Here is an 18416-nt window from a genome sequence, read left to right on the forward strand (position 1 = left end):
ACTTTGGTTACTTTGCTTCCCACATCAACCTTGTGTGTATGATTTCACAGGTTCTTTAAGCAAAGGAGGGCTAACCTCCTCAGGCAGGGGTGGAAAGGCTGCTTTTTCTGGCAAAGAAGAGTCAGCAGAACTTAGGGGTTTGATGTCTCCGGCTTCATTGGGATCTTCTCATATGTCCCCATTCCAATTTTTAGGATCGCCTTTCTTCCCAGTCAATGCCCTGACTTTAACAAAAGAGAACTTGTGAGGTTGGGAATTCAATTTGTACTGTAATTCAGCTACTCATAGGGTAAGCTTGTGGGTTTGGTTTTCAGAAATCTGGGCCCTGCAGCCACAAGATTTCTTTCATAGCAGATATAGAAGCTCTGACACCATTTATGCAGAGCTTGAGCTAGGAGTTTGAGATCGTTCTTTACTTTCCTGACTTTGTGCAGTTAGGAGCAAGCACTCAACTGCGTTATACTCCTTATTTAGACTAAAATGTTCCAGCATAGCAAATACTTGTCAACCTAGAACTGATACTGGCTCAACACAAGGTTGACATAAGGGAAGTCATATTGTAGGAAAAAACTATACTGTAACTTTGAATGATCTCTGATTAACTAACCCAGACATGCTCTGTAGATTTTATGGTCCATCCCAGCTGCTATAAGTTGATAACTTTGTTCTTTTGAGTTCTTTAGGAATGTGTTTATCCCCAGGCAGGGAGTCTATGCTGATAGCCATCATCAATGACAGCTGAAAGATCAGGCTATAGGGCATTGCTCCAGTCTCTGATGCATATCCAGTAAAACAAAATACTATCAGGAATTAAGATCAGATGCCTCCCCAACCCGGAGACCAGCCCCTATATAACTAGCCTGTAGTCTTTGTTCTGTAAGATGATTCTTTCAGGCATGAGTCAGCCATCTTCCCCCTTGCTAGCAAGCTGTAATGAAGTCTGCTATCACCTTCGCTCTTGTCTACTGGCATGTCTTGTGGTGGGGAGACAACCCTCCCCCCTCGGGTGGTAATAGAACCTCATCTTCTATCATTATTGACTGTAGATATCCAACAATGAAACTTGAGTAACTCTCTGTCACATCATGCTATGGACTTCAGTGTCCTCATTTTCACCAGAAACAGGGTCATTAGTGATTTTAAGTTCAACCAGAGAACCATTCCCAGAAAACTCAGAACCAAGTCAGAGAATTTACTTTAAGATTCTGTTTCTCTGGAGCCACTTCCAGTACCAAAATATGTGTCAATCAGAGTTCAACCAGAGGTAGAAACAGTAGAAGATATATATGTATATATAACATTTATATTAGGAGATTTATTACAAGGAATTTTCTTACATGATTGTGGAGGCTGGAGCTAAACAAGCCTGAAATGTGTAGGATGGGCCATCACGACGGGAAGTTAGTGGGCAGGCTGGAATCCATGGGCACCAGCCAATGCTGTTGTCACTATGCTATCAGAAAGGGATTATCATAAGCAGGATGGAACCCCTTGGACACAAGATGAAATTGTTGTCCATAGGTAGTCAGGAACGGAAGATCCAGGTAAGGGAAAACAACTGTAGTCCCAGCTGCTGTTAAGAGTCTGATTCAGGGAATGCCTAACTCTTCTTTTACAAGGCTTCCACTAACTAAGCCAGGTCCACCAGGATAATCTCCTTAAAGTCAACTAATTAGGAACTTTAATTACATCTGCAAAATTACTTTCATAGCAGCACCTAGATTAGTATTTGATTGATTAGTGAGATAAGGTGTGTGTATACTACAAAAAAGATACTGCCCTCACTTTCATCCTTATAATTTAGCCAACCAAGTTGACACATCAAAAACCCATCACACTACCATTATCAAAGGTACTACAAAGGTATTACTTCATTCCTGTCTACATAACTGGAATAATCTCCTATTTGAAATTTCTAACTTTAGTCCCTCTCTTTCTTTTTATTAATGCTGCGTACCACTCCCATATTAAGCTTTCTAAAATGCTGCATTTCTATGACCATAGTTACATATCACATTTAAATTTCAGATGTAAGGACTATAAATAACCTAGCTAAAATATAAATATGCATGGAAAATACTAATATGGCAAAAATTAAGAACAATTACTTAATACAGCAGTTTTCTAAAATTTTGAATTAGTGCTATTTAAAACATAGGATCAGTTTTTTTAACTGAGATGAAATTCACACAACATAAAATTGACCTTTTTTTCCCAAAGATTTTAGTTTTTTCCTTTTTCTCCCCAAAGACCCCCGGTACATAGTTGTATATTCTTCGTTGTGGGTCCTTCTAGTTGTGGCATGTGGGACGCCACCTCAGTGTGGTCCGATGAGCAGCGCCATGTCCGCGCCCAGGACCCGAACCAACGAAACACTGGGCCGCCTGCAGCGGAGTGCGCGAACTCAACCACTCGGCCACTGGGCCAGCCCCTAAAATTGACCATTTTAAAATGAGTAATTTGGTAGCATTTAGGACGCTCACAATGTTGTGCAAAACCTTTCATCATCCCAAAAGGAAACCTCAATCCCATTAAGCAGTCACTCCTCATTCTGCCTTCCCCTCTGCCCCTGACATCCACTAATCTGCTTCCTGTTTCTATGAATTTACTTAATCTGGATATTTCCTACAAATGTGACTTTTTGTGTCTGGCTTCTTTCACTTAGCATAACGTTTTCAAGCTTCATCAACGGTATATCATATATCAATACTTCATTCCTTTTTAGAGACGAATAACATCTCATTATATGAATATATCACAGTTTGTTTATCCATTCATCTACTGATGGACACTTGGGTAGTTCCAACTTTTCACTAATGTGAATAATGCTGCTATGAACATGTGTGTACATGTATTTTTTGAGTAACTGTTTTAAATACTTTTGGATGTACACTTAGCAGTGAAATGAATATGGCAATTCTATATTTAACTTATTGAAGAACCAACAAACTGTTTATTTACAGTGGCCAAATCATTTTATATCCCACCAGCAATGTATGAAGGTTTCAATTTCTTCACATCCTTACCAACACTTTTTGTCTGTATGTTTTAGATTAAAGCTATCCTAGTGGGTGTGAGTGGTATCTCATCATGGCTTTGATTTGCATTTCCATGATTGATGTGCATCTTTCCATGTGTTTCTTGGCCATTTCTTTATCTTTTTTTGGAGAAAAGTCTATTTAAATTCTTTGCCCATTTTTAAATTGAGTTGCTTGGTTTTGTTCATTGTTAAGTTGTAAGAATTCTTTATATATTCTGGATACTACAACCTTAACAGATATATGATCTTCAAATATACTTTCTTATTCTGTATGTTGTCTTTTCACTTTCTTGATAATGTCCTATCATGCATAAAAACTTTTAATTTCAGTGAAGTTCAGTTTATCCTTTCTTTTGTTGTTACTTTTGCTTTTGGTGTCATATCTAAAAACCTATTGCTAAATCCAAGTTTATGAAGCTTTACCCCTATGTTTTCTTTTAAGAGTTTATAGTTTTAGCTCTACCTTTAGGTTATTGATCTATTTTGAGTTAATTTTTGTATATGGTGTGAGGCAGGGGTTCAAGTGAATGTTTTGGTATGTGAATATCCAGTTGTTGCAGCACCATTTTGTTGACCATTTCTTTTCCCTTGCATGTTTTTAGCATCTTTGTCCAAAATCAATTGGCCATATAGGGATGGGTTTATTTATGGGCTGTCAATTCTATTCCATTGGTGTATATGTCTATCCTTATACCAGTACCACATTGTTTTGATTACTGTAGCTGTGTAGTAAGTTTTGAAATCAGGAAGTGTGAATCCTGAAACTCTTCCTTTTTTTTTTAAAGGGTAGTTTTGGGTATTTAGGGCCTCTTGTGATTCCATATGAATTTGAGAATCAACTTTTCCATTTATGGAATTTTGATAGGGATCACATTTAATATGTAGATTGCTTTGGGGAGTATCAATATCTTAACAATATTGTCTCCCAATCCGTGAATGTAAGATATCTTTCCATTTATTTTGATCTTCTTCAATTTATTTCAGCAGTGTTTTATAGTTTTCAGTATATGAGTCTTTCACCTTGGTTAAATTTACTTCTAGGCATTTTATCCTTTTGGATGCTATTTCAAATGAAATAGTTTTCTTATTGGATTGCTCATTGCTCGTGTATAGAAATACAACTGCTATTTTTCTTGTTGGTCTGGTACACTGAAACTTTGCTGAATTCATTTATTAGCTCTAGTAGTTTTTGGTGGGGGTTCTTTGGGATTTTCTTTGTGTGAGATCATGCTGTCTAATAGAGAGAGTTTTCTTTCTTTCTTTCCAATCTTGAAGCCTTTTCTTTTGTTGACTAAAATGCTCTGAATAGAACTTCCAGTACAATGTGAATAGAAGTGGTGAAAGTGAGTGTTCTTAGCTTGTTCCTGATTGTAGGGGGGAAAACCTTCAGCCTTTTATGATTGAGAATGATGTTAGGTGAAGGCTATTTAAATGCCTTTATCATATTGAGGAAGTCCCCCTCTATTCTTAGTTTGAGTGTTTTTTTTAATCATGAAAGAGCGTTGGATTTTGTCAAATACTTTCTCTGTATCAATGAGATGATCCTGTGGTTTTTATCTTTCATTCTATTAATGTAGTAAATTCCATTGATTTTCTTATGTTAAACCACTCTTGCATTCCTGGGATAAATTCCACTTGATTATGGTTTATAATGTTTTTAACATATGGTTGGATTTGACTTGTTAGTATTTTGTTGAGGATTTTTGCATATATATTCAGAAGGGGTATTTGACTTTTCTTTTAATATGATGGCTTTTTATCAGAGTAATGCTGACTTCATAGAATGAATTAGGAAGTGTTTTCTTATATTCCATTTTTTGGAAGCATTTGAGAGGGATTGATATTAATTCTTCTTTATATGTTGGTAGGAATCACCAGTAAAGCCAACTGCTTCTGTACTTTTTTTTGGTGGGAGATTTTCAAAAAATTATTAATTGAATCTCTTTTCTTGTTATATGTATGTTCACATTTTCTATTTCTTTTTGTATCAGTGTTGGTAGTTTGTGCTTTTCTAGGAATTTGCTCATTTCATCTATATTATCTAATTTGTTGGCATGTAATTGCTCATAGTATTCTTTTGTAATCCTTTTTATACTGTAAGGTCAGTAATAATGTCCTTAATTTCATTTCTTATTTTAGTTATTTGCATCTTCTTTCTCTCTCTCCTCATGAAAATTAAAAGAAAATTGTGCATTGAAAGACACTAGCAACAGAGTAAGAAGACAACTCACAGAATGGAAGAAAATATTCGCAAATTATATATCTGATAAGAGATTAATATCCCAAATATATAGAGAACTCTTAAATTCAACAAGAGCACAACCCAATTCAAAAATGAGCAAAGGACTTGAATAAATATTTCTTCAAAGAAGATAAATGAATGACCATTAAGGACATGAAAAGATGCTCAACGTTGCTAATCATTAGGGAAATGCAAATCAAAACCAGAATGAGATACCACCTCACACCCATTAGGGTAGTTACTATAAAAGAACAGAAAAAAATAAGTACTGGTGAGGATGTGGAGAAATTGGAACACTTGTGCACTGTTGGTGGGAATGTAAAATGGTAAAGCTACTGTGGAAACCAGTATGGTTGTTCATAAAAAAATTAAAAATAGAATTACCATATGATCCAGCAATTCTACTTCTGGGTATGTACCCAACAGAATTGAAGTCAGGGTCTCAAAGAGATATTTTTACACCAGTGTTCATAGTAGCATTATCCATAACGGTTAAAACATAGAAACAAACCTGAGTGTCCACTGACAGATGAATGGATGAGAGAATATTATTCAGGCTTGAAAGGAAGGAAATTATGCAATATGCTATAAAGTGGATGAACTGTGAAGACATTATGCTAAGTGAAATAATTCATTAACAAAAGACAAATACAGTATGATTCCACTTAAATGATGTACTTATAGTAGTCAAAATCTTAAAAAGACAGAAATTATAATGGTGGTTTCCAGGGACTGAGGAGAGGTGAGTATGGAGAGCTATTGTATAATCAGTGCAGAGCTTCAGTTTTATAAAGATGAAAAGAGTTCTGTAGATGGATGGTGGTGATGGCTACACTATAATGTGAATGTATTTAATACCAATGAACTGTCCTGATCTTAGAGGAAAATGCTTTCAGTCTTTCACCATTGAGTATGATGTTCGCTGTGGGTTTTTTATATATCACTTTTATTAAGTTGAGGTAGTTTCTTTCTATTCCTATGTTGTGGAGTGTTTTTATCCTGAAAGGGTGTTGAATTTTCTCAAATCGTTTTTCTGAATCAATTGAGACGATCATATGGTTTTTACCCCTTCATTCTGTTGATGTGGTGTATTATACTGATAGAGTTTTGTATGTCAAACCAACCTTGCATTCCAGGAATAAATCCCACTTGGTCATGGTATGTAATCCTTTTAATATACTGCTGAATTTGGTTTTCTGGCATTTTGTTTAGGGTTTTTACATCAATGTTCATAAGGGATGTTGGTCTGTAGTTTTCTTTTATTGTATTGTCTTTGTCTGGCTTTGGCATCAGGGTAATGCTAGCCTTATAGGATGAGTTAGGAAGTGTTCCTTCTTCTTCAATTTTTTTTTGGAAAAGTTTGAGAATGATTGGTATTACTTATTCTTTAGATGTCGGTAGAATTCACAAGTGAAGCCATCTGGTCCAGGGCTTTTCTTTGTTGGGAGAGTTTGATTACAGATTTAATCTCCTTACTAGTTATATCTATTCAAATTTTCTATTTATTCATGATTTAATTTTGGTAAGTTGTGTATTTCTAGGAATTTGTCCATTTCATCTAGGTTACCCAATTTGTTGGGATACAATCATTCATAGTACTCTCTTGTAATCTTTTTTATTTCTGTAGAATTGGTAGTAACATCACCACTCTCATTTCTGATACTAGTAATTTGAGACTTCTCTCTTTTCTTCTTAGTCCATCTAACTAAAGGTTTGTCAATTTTTTGATCTTTTCAGAGAGTCAGCTTTTGGTTTCATTGATTTTCTCTATTGTTTTTCTCTTTTCTATTTCAATCATCTCTGCTCCAGTCCTTATTATTTCCTGTCTTCTACTAGTTTTGGGTTTAGTTTGCTCTTCTTTTTCTATTTCCTTAAGTTGTATAATAAGATTGCTGATTTGAGATCTTTCTTGTTTTTTAATGTAAGCTTTTATAGCTATAAATTTCCCCCTTAGTACCACTTCTGCTGCATTCCATAAGTTTTGGTATACTGTATTTTTGTTTTTATTCATCTCTATTTTCTTTATTTTCCTGCTTTTTTCTCCCCAAATCCCCCCAGTACATAGCTGTATATTTTTAGTTGTGGGTCCTTCTGGTTGTGGTCTGTGGGATGCCACCTCAACATGGCCTAATGAGTGGTTCCAAGTCTGCATCCAGGATCCGAACTTGCAAAACCCTGGGCCATCAAAGCGGAGCACAGGAACTTAACCACTCGCCCACGGGGCCAGCTCCTCCAAGTATTTTCTAATTTCTCTTGTGATTTCTTCTTTCATCCACTGGTTTTTTAAAAACTGTATTGTTTGATTTCCATAATTTAAAAAAATTTCCAGTTTCCTTTTATTATCAATTTCTAATTTCATCCTGTTATTGTCAGGGAACAACTTTGTATGACATTTATTTTTTATAAATCTCTTGAGACTAATTTCTGGCCTAACATATGGTCTATTCTGTAAAATGTCCTATGTGCACTTGAGAAGACTGCATCTGCTGTTGGGGGGTAGAGTGTTCTGTATATGTTTGTTAAATTTAGTTGGCTTTAAGACCCCTATTTCCTTGCTTATCTTTTGTCTTGGATTTCAAGTGAGTCTCCTGTAGACAGCATACAGTTAGATCACATGTTCTTATCCATTCTCCCAATCTCTGTCTTTTGATTGGAGAGTTTAATCCATTTACATTTAAAGTAATTACTTATAAGAAGGGACGTACTTCTGTGGTATAACAGCAATGTCTGCCCACCTCTTCACCCCTCTTTGATCAGAAGCAGCAATCAGCAATCAGAACACGAACACCTGGTATTTGAAGGACAGAGTCCTTTTTGCCCACATTGGCTCTTGCAAGCTGGTGCAAGCTGCTCTAGGAACACATGCACAGCTGCCTGCCATGTGGCTGGGGGTGGGACATGGGTCCCTGCTACTGTGCTAAAAGCTGAAATTTATTGAAATTAACTGCAATTTACCATCTGAGTCTTCTCCTTGAAGTTGCAAGTATTCAACACACTCTAGAGTTCTGAAATATATGACAGATTCTGCCAGTGCAATTGCTAGCTGGGAATACATATTCCTGGTGCTTCCTACTCTGCCATCTTCCCAGAATTCTCTCTCCTAATTCATATACATTTAAAGTACACTTAATTACTAATAAGAAAGCACTTTTGACATTTTGATATTTGTCTTTTGTATGTCATATATCTTTTATGTTCCTTATTTCCTCCATTATTGCCTTATTTTGTGTTTCACTGATTTCTTTTAAATTGTCACCTGAGCTAACAACTGTTGCCAATCTTCTTTTTTTTTAATTGCTTTTTCTCCCTAAATCCACCCAGTACATATTTTAGTTGTGGGTCCTTCTAGTTGTGGCATGTGGGATGTCACTGCAACGTGGCCTGATGAGCAGTGCCATGTCTGCGCCCAGGATCTGAGCCAGAGAAACCCTGGGCCACTGAAGTGGGGAATGCGAACTTAACCACTCAGCAATGGGGCTGGCCCCTCATTGATTTTTTTTATGGTATACTCTTTTGATTCCTTTCTTGTTTCCTTTTGTGAATAATTTTTAAATTATTTTATTTCTGATTACCATGGGATTACAATTAACATTCTGAATTTATAATAATCTAGTTTGAATGGATACCAAGCTAGCTTCAATTGCATACAAAAACTCTGCTCTTATACAGCTCTGTTGCCCCCCTTTTATCTTGTTGTCATAAATTACATCTTTATACATTGTGTGCCTGTTAACAGACTTATAATTGTTGTATTATGTGCTTTTAAATTTTTATTTAGTTAATTAATTTTCAGCTTTATTGAGATAAAATTGACCAGTAAAAATTAAAAATATATTTAAGGTGTAAAATGTGAGGTTTTGATATATGTATACATTGTGAAATGATTACCACCATCAGACTAATTAACATATTCATCACCTAACATAGTAACTTTTTTTGTGGTAAGAACATTTAAGATTAATTCTCTTAAATTATGCATTTCTTTTAAATCACGTAGGAAATAAAAGGAGTTACAAACCAGAAATACAATATTAGTGGCTTATGGATTTACCTATGTTGTTACTTTTACCCTTGTTTTTTATTTCCCAGAATGGCTTCAAGTGACTATCTCCCATCCTTTCATTTCATCCCGAAGGACTCCTTTAGCATTTCTCATAGAGCAAGTCTACTAACAATGAAATCCCTCAGCTTCTGTTTATCAGTGTCATAATTCCTCTTATTTTTCAAGGATCTTCTTGCCAGATATATAATTTTTGGTGGGCAGTTTTTTCTTTCAGCATTTAAAATATGCCATCCCATTACATTCTGGTCTTCATGGTTTCTGATGAGAAATCAGTTGATAATGTTTTTGAGGATCCCTTGTAGCTGATGCATCACTTCTCTGTTGCTGCTTTCAAGATTCCCTCTTTGTCCTTAGTTTTTGACAACTGGATAATAATGAGTCTCATTGTAGATCTCTTTGTGTTTATCCCTCTTGGATTCACTGAGCTTCTTGAATGTGTAAATTTATGTATTTTACCAAATTTGGGAAGTTTTTGGCTATTATTTCTTCAAATATTTCTGCCCCTTCTTTCTCTCCTCCTCTTCTGGGATTCCTATTATTAGTATGTTGGTACATTTGATGATGTCCCACAGGCCTTTTAAGCTCTTGCTTTTTTCTTTATTCTTCTCACACTGGTCAATTTCAACCCACCTATTTTCAACCTTGATGATTCTTTCTTGTGGCTGCCAAATTGCTTTTGAAATATTCTAGTAAATTTTTCACTTCAGTTATTGTGTTTTTCAGCTCCAGGATTTGTTTGGTTCCTTTTTATAATACTATCTCTTTATATAGATTCTCTTTGTGCTTTAGACATTCTTCTTCTACTTTGCTTTAACTCTTTGTCCATGGTTTCCTTCAGCCCTTTGAGCATATTTAACATAGTTAAAGTCTTTGTCTAGTAAGTCTAATATCTATGTTTTCTCAGGGATGATTCCTTTTAATTTTTCCTGGGAATGGGCCATACTTGCTTCTTTCTCTGCATGCTTTATAATTTTTTTGTTGAAAGCTGGACATTTCATTTATTATAATGTGGTAACTCTGGAAATCAGATTCTTCCTTTTCCTCAGGGTGTGTTTTTGTTGCTTGCTATAGTCCGTAGCTGTTTATGTGTTTAGTGCCTTTTCTAAACTGTGTTTGTAAAGTCTGTGTTCTTTGTCACATGTGAGCTCTGAAGTCTGTTTCTTTAGCTTGTGTTTAGCTAGTGTTTTGACAAAGATTTACTTGAATGCCAGGAGCCAGAGAGAGAGAGAAAAAAAATAAGAAAATCAAAGAAAACCCTCACCCAGTCTTTTCAGATTGTGCTGGGGCGCTCCAGTGCTTAGACAGACCTTAGTCTTTATTTCCTGCTTGCACAGAGCCTAGAAATCAGCTGGAGCTGAAAGCTTTAGGGTTGTCTCATGTATCTTCTGAGCATGCATGCTGCCCTGGGCATGTATGCAGCTTTCTAAATTACCCAGTATGCAGGGAAATTTTTAATGCCCTATATTCCTCAAGAAACCCTCTCCCCAGGTTTATCCTCCCAGAATTTAGGTGCTGTATTGTATACCTCAACTGTAATCTTTTGCCCCAGGCAGCTGTGGGTTGCTTTTTGCCTTACAATGTTTTTGAGGAATGCTTGCTTCTTTTCTACCCTGAGTGAGTTCTGAATTAGGCAAAACAAAAACAAGCACCATGCATCAGTCCTTCAGGTAGCCCCAGAGTGATTAGAACAAACACAATTCTTTGCAAATAAGATGTGCTCTGTTCCTTCTGGAACCAGGGACCAGGGTCCTGCACTGAGAACAGGGTTTGCTGTCTTCAAGACCACCAGAAAGTTGGGGATGGAACAGGACAAGGGCAAATAGAAATGTACAAAGCTTTCCTACTGTTTTTAAGCTGACTTTTTCTTGATTCAGTGCTCGCTTGGTTGCTGTTGAGCTTTGACTGTTCCAAAGTTCTGACAAAGTTGATTCTGACAGTTTTTGCTTGATTTTTGCATGTTTTTGTTGGAGTCAGCCCCTTTGAGCTGTCTACTCCACTTTTTGCTCCCAGAGTCAGTTTTTAAAACATAAGAACCAAAACCAAAACAAAAGACAAAATAAAGCCTGGTGCTGATCATTTCTCTCTTTTGCTCATACGGTGGTAGAAGCTGCTAGTGCCTCATCAATATCTACTTCCCATGTTTCCTGGTTAGTGGATGGATCACCTCCACAACCACTTTCTCTTTTTCAGCTAGGGGCACATTTCCCTGACTTGCTTATGTTTATGTGTAGTCAGATACAAAGTGCTGGCCAATATGGCCTAAACAGAAGTTGGCGTGCACCTTCTGGAAGGGGTCTTTAAAGGGAGGATGTCAGTCTCCATCATTTCCTTTTTCCTGCTGGCTGATAAAACAAGCCTCATGAAATACAAGATGAAAGCTTTTTTTCTGAGGATGGATGGCTAAAAAGATAGACCTTGTCACCAAGAACTCCCATATCTGAGTTGCACTAATTCCAGAGTTTTGTTTTGTCTTTTTACATGAGAGAAAAACAAACTTCTAATTTCTATATGCCTTGGTATTTTGGGGTTTCTATGATTTTTGCTGAATCTAATTCAAATACATTCCTCATTCTACACAGGAGAAAGTCCACACAACTTAGATGGAATGTTGTGGAAATCTTTTGGGTTAGGGGTTATTTCACTCCAGTATATTTTCTAACTTATTATTGGTATATAGGAAAGCAGTTTTACTAGTTTCAGAGCATTATCCTCTGATTTTGAGGGAAGGAGGTTCTAGGAAGACAATATTATCTCAAATGATGATAATTTTTTTCTCATTTCCAATATTAATGTATTTTTCTTATTGTATTAACCAGAACCTTAATTTCTTCTTAGCTGATCCCACCACTCCACAGTGGCAGGATATCAGTAGCCATATTTGTGCAACCTTTTTTCAAATTTCTTGCTACACTTTCTTAAACCTGGGGTGGACACCTGACCCAAGTAGAGTCAATGTGCAACCCTTTGGTTGGAAGTTTAGAGTTGGAACTAGGTCAGTCACATCTCAACCTATCTTCAGGACCTTCTGTATCATCTGCAGTAGGTCTGTGTGAACTCCAACCATAAAATTAAGGGCATCTCTCCTCAGGTGCCCATGTGGACCTCTCATTTCCTGCCCTGGGGCTTTGTTGATACTGAGGCACAAGGTCTGTGAAACTCACAGATGGACCTCATGGATGGAGAGGGCACACACCTCTCCCTCCTGGGCAAACCTTCAAGAGGTGGAGAGCTAGCAGATAAATTCCTCTCTTTTCTTCCTGACACAGTTCATGTGACCTTGTGGGGCAGATCAAAGAGACAGAACAAGCATACTTAGCTTAATAATGCACTCCCACCCAGGCTCTCCTTCCTTGACTCAGTCCTCTTCTCTCTGACTCCTACTACTAGGACTGTGCTCTTATATAAGTGGAAACACATGCATCTTTGCCCCAGGCTGAATTTTCTGAGGAACCCAAGCTAAGATAGGAATCAGTAAAAGTGCTTCACTATATATGGAAGATAAACACATAGATATGGAGAACAGATTGGTGGTTACCAGAGGGGATTGTGATGGGTAGAGGGTGAAAGGGGGTAAAAGGACACATGTGTATGGTGATGGATGGAAACTAGACATTTGGTGGTAAACATGATGCAGTCTACACAGAAGCTGAAATATAATAATGTATACCTGAAATTTATATAATGTTATTGATGAATGTGACCTCAATTAAAAAAGAAAAGAAATGATCATGTGCATTTGAGATCTATGACCATCCATCTTCCAACCACCACAGACACAGTGCTGCAGAGAATCATGTTTTCCCAAGAACAATTGTAAAGTTAATAGCCTTAGAGCACTAGAAACCAGAGATGGAGAGAAAGAGAGAGTTCCTTGAATGTGGAACAAATTTCCATTTCTGGGTTCAAATTCCTACACTCCTGCCTTTGGTTATATGAAGACTTCCTCTTACAATATATTACCCTTTCTTTTCTTTTTTCTTTTTTTTGTGAGGAAGATTGGCCCTGAGCTAACATCTGTGCTAATCTTCCCCTATTTTATGTGGGATGCCACCACAGCATGGCTTGATGAGTGGTGCTATGTCTGTGCTCAGGATCTAAACCTGTGAACCCTGGACTACTAAAGCGTCGTGTGCAAACCCAACCACTATGCCACTGGGCCAGCCTCTATATTACCCTTTCTTAACTTAATGGCAGCTTGGATTGATGTAGTGGCTTTGTAATGTGTCAAGTTGGCTAAGTTGACCTGCATTTACTAGAATCCTCTTTCCTGTATATTCCTGAAGGATCACAAGAGAGATTCTTAAGGGAGACTTTGTTGGGGGGGGGGGAGTGAAGCAGCAGCTATTTTGTAGCTCACACATGTTGTGTGTCTGACAGTCCACATCATTAACATGAGGCAGTGGCCAGGCTGGCAACTGCGGCCTTCCTCTGGATCCTCTGACTCCTGAATGAGGTCATGTGTTTAGCTTCATGACGAAGGGCCCCAGTTTTGCAGGACAATCACACCACCAAGGTCAGAAGCAACAAGAACTGACATGGGTTTCAACTCATTCTTATGGGGTTCTGGCATGTGCTCATGGCCTCCAGCTTGTTCTTGCTCTCTCTCACTTCACATCCATCTTCCCCTTCCAACCACCTGCCCTGTGAAAAACAAGCTCCAGTATCAGATGCAGACCACATGGAGACTGACAAACTAGCTCCTGCAATTGTGTAAGGCCAAGTCTCTGGAGCAAAATCTCTGTGACAAATCCGCATATGATTATGTATGTATATGTGGATCATGTACATATTAGCGGTTCTGCTTCTTGGATTGAACCTTGGAAGTTGCTTTGAAGAAAGTGAGAAAACGTTATTGGACACCAGAGCAAGACCCTTGTTTTGTACCAGTTTACCAATGCTACCTGAAGTTACATGGAAAGAAGAAAATATATCTAATGAACTGAGTTATCTAGCAAATGAGGTTTTCAAGCAAAGTATTGAAGATGCTGCCTGGTTTCCTTCTTGCTGGTTATAGTAAAATGTGATAGGAGAGTGATAACTTGAGAGAAAGACTCAAACAAAAATGAGGCTGAATTAATGGTTTTCAAAATGTTCAGCCTCTCCATGTGGCAAATGATGCTAAAATTAAAAATGGCTATTGAGTAAAGACGAAATACATGGAACTACCAAGAAAACCTGGTCTAAAGATGAACCTGAGATGTGACTGTAATGTCTTTTCTTAAAACTTCAGAAAGATCAAAAGTTGTGCCTCGGAGTATCCTTCAGTCATACAAAAGGCCCTCACCATAGATTAAGAGTGTGCCTCACAGAGTCTTCCAAACAGTAGGGTCTCTAGTAAGTCTTAGGGGGATGATCCTCTAGAGGAATCCAAGAAAATGGTTTATTTAAAAGAAATTTGTGGGTGTGGCTCTTGTCTAAAAGAGTGAACCTGAAAAGATTCATGCAAGACCCATAGAGTTTTTAATAGTATTATGTCACCAGAAGAACTGCCAGCTTGGACTGAAAGGGACAGAGACTGTATGAATGACAAAGGGCTTTGGACCCCCAAAATTCTATTGCCAGGAGGCACACCAAGAAAACAACTCAACTGAAGACATGCACCTTTTAGGAAATAGGAAGGATGATGAGTGCAGCGCCAAAAGACCAGAGGGAAGAACTAAGAGCTTTGGAAAATTATTCCCAGGCTTTCAGACCTAGTCGAGGAACTTCCACATTTGGTCAGCCAGATTACAGAATTGCCTGAATTCTGTATGTTATGAATCTGCCTCCCACCCCCCCCTCCTTCTGAACAAGAATGACCCTGACAATTATGTTATGCTTGTCCCATCGTTACATGTTGAGTGTGTGTAGGGTAGGTTGCTTGTCTCTGTAGTTTCACCTATGTTCAGAAAAAGGAACCTGAGTGGTGTGCTGTACTTAAGGAACTAGTCCGAGGTGCCCCATGAGCACCTGAGCTTGATTTAGATGATCAGATTCTCAAGTCTGAACTGATGCTGCAATGGGATACACCTTTTGGGAGCCTTGGGAGGGGGCACTGCATGTATTTTGAGTAACATGAATGACTGGGAGGCCAGAGGGCAGATTGTGGTAGATAGCCTCTAAGACATTCTCATATCCCCGATTCCTGGTATCCATTCCCTTATGTAAGCCCCTCCCCTTGAGTGTGAGCTGGATTTAGGGATTCACTTCTAACGAATAGACTACAGCAGAAGTAATAGGATGTCATTCCAATAATAGGTTATACGAAGACTGAGGCTTACATCTTGGGCCTCTCTCTCAACACTTGCCCTGAGGGAATCCAGTTGCCATGATGTGAGCAGCCCTGAAGAGAGGCTCACATGGCAAGGAACGGACATCTCTGGCCAATGAGACCTGCCAAGGCTTATGTTAGTGAGTGTGGAGGCACAATCTCTCTGTCAAGCCATGAGGTCACTGCAGCCCTGGCTGACACTTTGATTAAGCCAGGGGCACCCAGTTAAGCCAAAGCCAAATCCCTGACTCACAGAAGCTATGAGATAATAAATGTCGTTTTAAAACAGTAAGTTTGGGATCACTTGTTTTGCCACAATAGATAATACAGTTGGCTTCTGTTACTTGCAACGTAATGGGTCATAAAAGACACATTACATGATACCCAAAGCCCTCCACAATTCAGTGCAAATCAGCTTTCCAACTTTCTGTCCCACCATGCTTCATGACTCTCCACAAGACCCAGACTGTCCTCAAGCACACTTTTATGCTAAGGATTCCCAAAGCAGATGACCCTGCCCTTCTGAGCCTACCTTAATCCTCAACTGATGCTCCAAACTTTTTTGATCAGCTCATCTGACTTGATCTCTTTGTCCTCTAATACTTGTAAGCCCTTGGCATTTTACTCATTAGGACAGTGGTTGTCAACATGGGATCTCTGGACCAGCAGAATCTGGGAACTGCAGATTCTTGGGTTCTACTCCAGACCTACTGGATCAGAAACTCAGGTGTGGTGCCCAGCAAACTGTGTTTAAACAAGCCCACCATGGGTTCTGATGCATGCTCAAGTTGAATAAGCATGGCATTAGGATATTATAGCAAAGCTAGCTTTTCATAAATAAATTTCAGGTCTCCTTATCTAAATTATAAGCTCTTTGAAGGCAGAAACCAGGACATGTTTCTTTGTATGTCACAGTATGCTGAGAGCTTTATGTGTCAAATATATCAACACATTTGTTTATTACTATTTTCACTGGGATGCACTCCAGGGAGGTCACTGCCCCGTGAGCCTCTACCTGGAGTTTTTTGGGCCTTCAGAATCCCTTAGAAGTTTTAAAAAAATCTTTTACTACAATGATAACAAATATTAGCCATAAAATATCAGTAGGAAGCAAGAGATCTTTTTGACTTTTATTTTGACATCTCGGCTAAAATGAACAAGGGAAATAGAGAAAGGATAGGGTTTCAGATTATCAAGTCACCATTTAGGATGTATAATAATGAACTTGGACATTCTTATGTCTGTTGTTGAAAATGAAAATGGGTGATTAATTTATTTAAGATAAATATGTCCTTTTTGTTATGATGTATTTGTTTATTATTTGTTTGTCCTCCTCACTGCCCTGTGAGATCACTGGGGACAGGCCAGTCTCTGACCTATCCACCAGGTGATGGTCAGCACCTGGCATGGGGCATCGTGCACAGCAGGTGCTCAGTATTTATCAAATGAATGATGACCCAGCACAATGAGACACAGGGGTTATCTGTGCTGTGAACGTACATGTCTTCACATAGACTGGAATCAGAGCTACATGCTGTCTTCCAGCACATGAGACAAAGTTGCGTATGGTGCTGCTGCTGTTTTACAAATAAGGTCAGATTCTATTGAATTTGGACATGATATTGAACTTTAGTTCGAATTAAGTTTCCCATTTACTGTTTCATAAAATGAATTTCTTTCTCTTTTTAAAGTCAAATTTATTGAGGTATACTTTATAGTATGATTCATCCCTTTCAGATATGCAGTTGTATGAATTCTGATGTACCCACTACTCCAGTTAGTTTCACCATCTCAGAAAGTTCCCACATGCCCCTTTGCATCTGTCCCCTTCCCTTGGCCTAGGCCCTGGCAACTACTGCTCTGTTCTCTGTCCTATGGTTATGTCTTTTCCAAAATATCACATAAAAGGAATTATACATTTTGTATCCATTTGTGGATGGGTTCTTTCACTTGACATTATTTTTGAAATTCATCCAAGTTGGTACAAGTTTATGTCTTCTCATTGCTGAGCAGTATTTCATTGTTTGAATTGGCACCATTTACTTATTCACCAGTTCATGGACATGTGGATGGTTTCTAGTTTTTGGCATTTATGAATAGAGCTGCTAAAATCATTTGTGTACAGGTTTTTGTGTAAACACACACTTTATTTCTCTTGGGTAAATACCTAGGACTGGGACTGTTGGGTCATGATGAGTATATGTTGAACACTATAAAAAAATGAAAAACTTTGTACCATTTTGCATCCCCACCAGCAATGTATGAAAGTTCCAGTTGCTCAACAATCCTTGCCAAGACTTGATATTGTCAGTTTTTCTTTTGTTTTGCTGTTCCAATAGATGTATAAAGGTATACTACTGTGCAGAATTTTTTTTAAAAATTACTTTTTAGAATTGAGGTATAAATTATACACAGTAAAATGCACAGATCTTAAATCTATAGTTCAATGACTTTTTTGAAACAAAATTTTTAAAACAATTATTTATAGGCAGCTTGCTGGCTCAGCCAAGGAGGCCTTAGCCCATGGTTCAGTCCTCACCTTGTGCCTCATGGGTCCCCACAGACCTGGGCCCAAAAGTGAGCATATTGTGCACTGCTCATTCTCCAGGCCTGGGTGGTCACCTGCACACGAGTGTCTCAGGTGTGCAAGCTGCAGGGTTGTTAATACTGGAGTGCAGGGAGGGTGTGTGGCAGGATGCAGCTGCCATTATGGTGCAAGCATGGTCACATGGTTGCTGTTCACCACAGCCACCAGCCCCTCCCATCCTGTTCTCTTTCTGGCTGGGCTGGCCTGGTCAGTTCCACAGGTGCCTGGCAGAGA

General features: G+C 38.2%; 1 protein-coding gene across 4 annotated transcripts in view; it reads right to left on the reverse strand.

Moving 5' to 3' along the window:
• Window positions 1-1297: 1297 nt before the first annotated feature.
• TUBGCP5 (tubulin gamma complex component 5) overlaps window positions 1298-18416 on the reverse strand; it is a 122969-nt gene continuing 105850 nt past the window's right edge. The window contains exon 24 of one of the 4 annotated variants that reach the window (XR_011525960.1): window positions 1298-2431. The gene's annotated coding sequence lies outside the window, so the exon portion shown is untranslated. Of the gene's footprint in view, window positions 2432-16715; window positions 18407-18416 lie in introns of those variants that run through there. The other 3 variants (XR_011525964.1, XR_011525959.1, XR_011525971.1) reach the window with 3 other exon arrangements.

This window comes from Equus przewalskii, chromosome 1 (assembly GCF_037783145.1).
Source record: "Equus przewalskii isolate Varuska chromosome 1, EquPr2, whole genome shotgun sequence".
Classification (NCBI taxonomy): Eukaryota; Metazoa; Chordata; class Mammalia; order Perissodactyla; family Equidae; genus Equus; species Equus przewalskii.